The sequence below is a fragment of the Octodon degus genome, unplaced genomic scaffold, assembly GCF_000260255.1.
Source record: "Octodon degus isolate 3935 unplaced genomic scaffold, OctDeg1.0 scaffold00047, whole genome shotgun sequence".
In the NCBI taxonomy this organism is placed as follows: Eukaryota; Metazoa; Chordata; class Mammalia; order Rodentia; family Octodontidae; genus Octodon; species Octodon degus.
The window spans coordinates 14833625-14837316 of record NW_004524623.1 but is presented as its reverse complement, the minus strand read 5'-3'; the positions used below and the strand labels follow the sequence as shown (position 1 = coordinate 14837316).

Sequence of the window (3692 nt, the reverse complement as noted above, 5' to 3'; positions counted from 1 at the left end):
GTTACTACTTTTGCATCTAATAATTACAGATGAGCAGGATGCAGCAATATCAGTTTCTTTTGTTTTGTTTTTCGTTTTGTTTTTTGTTTTTTGGGTTTTTTTGAGGCAGGGTCTTGCTTATATTCAGGCTGCCCCTAAACTCACTGTATAGCCCAGGCTGGCCTCGAATTGAGGGCGATCCTCCTGCCTCAGCTTCCCAAGTGCTGGGATTACAGGCATGTTCCACCATGTCCGGCCCTCAGCTGTCTTCTAAAGAAGTTTCATGGGTTTTTCTGGTGGTGGAACCACTTCTCCACATCTGTTGGCACGGTGCAGCCAGAGTCACGTGGTGGCGATAATGCGTCTGCAATGGCCTTGGCAGCGCCAGGGTCACACTTGAAAGGTCTCTCAGACACTGTTGTGTTCATGCAACTGATTCCTTTCCCATCCATTTTCTTACTTACTAACGCTTTCCAGTAGTCATGAGTGCTTTTAATGATATCAACTGCAATGTCCTTATCTTTAAATTCTGCATTGAAAGCAAACTCATTTTCTGGTTTTCCATCAGGAGCCTTGTACCTTCTAAACCAGTCCACAGTGGCTTCTAGGCTGCCAGGTTTCAACCGTCCGAAGTCACTGATATCATTGCAGTTGGTTGCACCAGGACCACACTAACGACAATGACCTTCCAGTCAGTCTGCCCTTCGTCGATCCTAGCCAGGACGCCCAGGACTTTCACCCCGGGGTGATCTCGCCTCTTGCACAAACCTTTCTTTCAATTTCACAAACATCAATTGGGTCACTGTCACCATTACAGCCGGTATGATCATCCCTGTGTCCTGGGTCTTCCCAAGTCTGAGGAATGGCACCATAGTTCCAGATATATCCTTTATAAGAGAACAAATTTGCAACATACCGAGTTTGCCCTTTTTCACATCTTGCTTGATTGGATTCAGAGGGTCCTTTGTAGCGATCTCCATTTTCTCATGAGACCAGCGTGGAACTTCAACTACCACGTGGAACACTCTCTTCTCTGCATAAATCGCATAAATCGGAGTATCATGAAGTGGAGATACATCCTGTCCTTTTTCATTTTTGAGGAAGACGCGGTACTCAAGGGTCAAAGGCGCCACGGGCTCCTCGCTGGTGAAGCCGCTCATGGTGCGGACGACCCCTGCCACCGCCACCAAGGAGCCACCAACCTGCAAACCACGGAGTGACAAGGAAACAGCCTGTGCCTGCGCACCTCCATAGTCGCCCCGGGAGCGGGCAGAGCGGCCTTTAACGCGCCTGGCTTGCGCTCCAGCCGTGCCCCTGCCTCCCAGACCTTATGTTTTAAAATGATTGATAACTTTCTCCTTTAGTCATATGGCCCTTATTTAGAAATATGATCAAGAAATTAACAAGTCATTATCTTATTTACCATGTCTTACTTCCTAGCTTAAAGGTAATGCTATGCACGCCTTTTTAAAAAATTGTAGCTTAAATCAAAATTTCTTGTGGTGGTTTCTTTTTTTCCTTTGAAAACAAAAACAACTAAGTGATAAAGCTTTGGAAAATATGAAAGCAGAAGTTTCATAGCTAACATCTTCCAAATGTCTGAATACAGAGATTGTGGTAGAACGTGGAGAATATGGCAGGTACATTAATCCAGCTGCTCTGGTATCGGTCAGAGTAATTCATTCTGGTCACTGAAACAAGCAGCCTCAACTCTCAATGGTGTAGTGAAGCATGGGTTTATTTTCATTCCTACAAAGTCCAGGGAAGGCTGAGTAGCCCTGCTGGGTTGTGATCCTCTAACAGAAATTCAGGGACCCCGATTCCATCAGTAGTGCTTTGACTTCCAAGCACACAAATAGGAGTGTGGGGCAGAGGCAGAGAGGCAAAGACAGACAGGTCCGGGGAAGACATACCAATGCTTAGCCTTCTTAGCCCACATGTGATGCTAGCTACTTCGGACCATAATCCATTGTCTCATACTGCAAGGAAGGCTGGGAAATGGAAATGCAAAGCAAGGACCCCACATGTATCCTTAGCAGCCCCTGTGGGCACGATATGGTAACACATTCCTGAAATCACAGCACTTTGAGAGGCACAGCCAGGAAGATCTCAAGTTCAACCTTCACCTAGGTAACTCAGTGACTTAGCAAAACCCTGTCTTGAAATAAAGAAGGACAGCTCAGGAAGAAAGTCCTAAGTTCACTTCCTAGTACTGCCAAAGTATAGTGTTTCCCTGGAATGGAAATGGGAGCAGCCATCCTAAGTTCCAGAGGAGCCTGCGAGGTCCTGCTGCCTGGAAAGAAAGCCTGTCGCCACCTCTGGCTCCCACCACCCTTGGAACCTCCTAGGCCCTGCCCTCTAGGAATTCCCTTTTCTCTCCTCAGCAGCATCCAAAATCAATGTTAATGACTACTTCCCCTGAGAGCCCAGGAGTTCTACCATTGTCAAAGTTACCTTCTGTTTAGAGGAGACTGAGGGCACAATAACTAAGTCATCAAGTAGCTGAGGGAACCATTAGTCACTGATCATGACCTGTGGTATTTTCAGTATTTCAGATAAAAGCCTTTGTAGTCTAGGTCTGTTGCTTTAGTAAAATAATTCCTCTAAAAACCTAGTAGCCTTCTCAGTTGATTGCAGTTAGTTTCATTTCTAGTAGCCACATTCAAAATTAGTGACAATTCCCAGCCTGATTTGTACTGTTTACTCCTGTTGCTTAGTCCCCACTGCCTTCCTTACCAACTTCACTGTGATTGCAGGAGATTTCAGAGCACAATAGATGAGATGACAACAGCCCAAGTCCTCTCCTTGTACTATCCCAGCATTCAACTGAGAAGCTTACAGGGCCTTTGCTGTCTTCCTTGGTGGAGTAGATCTAGCAGCGATTCACTTTCAGTTCTCAGAGGCCTGCATTATTAGTGGAAGTTCATTTGCGTGTTTCAGACAGGTTCTCACCATGCAATTCAAGCTGGCCTAAATCTCACTATGTAGCCCAGATGTCCTTGTATTTGCGATGATCCTTCTGCCTCAGCTTTCCAAGTGCTGGGATTACAGGCATTCACCACCACACCTGAAACTAGTGGACTCTTTTAATCCCTCTCATTTTTCAAATGTTTTACTGAAGCATAATTGGAGAACAATAAACTGCATATACTTAAAATGTACCAACTGATAAGATTTGACATATATTCAAACTACACACTATACATATTTACTGACCCCACTAAGCAAATAAATAAATTAAACTTCACTGATATTTTGAAATCCTGCTCTTCACAGTATGCTGCTAAAGAGTGGACAAACCATCCACAGATAGGAATGAAATATTTTCAATTCATGCAAAAGAGCTTGTGTCTTGAACATAGAAACAACTCGACTGGAATGCCAGCTAGTGAGCGCTTTGTCCTGCCATCAGGGGCAGATCTCTTCTGCTTACACCCTTTCTCCAGAACAAATCATATAGCTAACCCAATCACTTCCTGCAACACTATCAGCAGAAGCTATGGCATGGCTCCCACATTTTCTCTGCCTGTGCTCTGGAGCCTACTTTCCTTTCTATTCTAAGAAGCCTCATCCCAAGCTTCATACCACCAACTAATGGACCAGTTCCTATGTTCAAGTCACTGAAAATTTACTCTATTGTCCCTTCAAATCACCAACCTCTATGCTGAACTGTAAAAACCTCAAGTCAACAACTTCTAACGTTGCCAGTGCTA

At 44.8% G+C, this 3692-nt stretch overlaps 1 pseudogene; it reads right to left on the bottom strand.

Annotated features, from left to right (window-relative positions):
- Positions 1 to 260: 260 nt before the first annotated feature.
- LOC101586114 lies at positions 261 to 1154 on the bottom strand (annotated as a pseudogene).
- Between the last annotated feature and the right edge of the window lie 2538 nt (positions 1155 to 3692).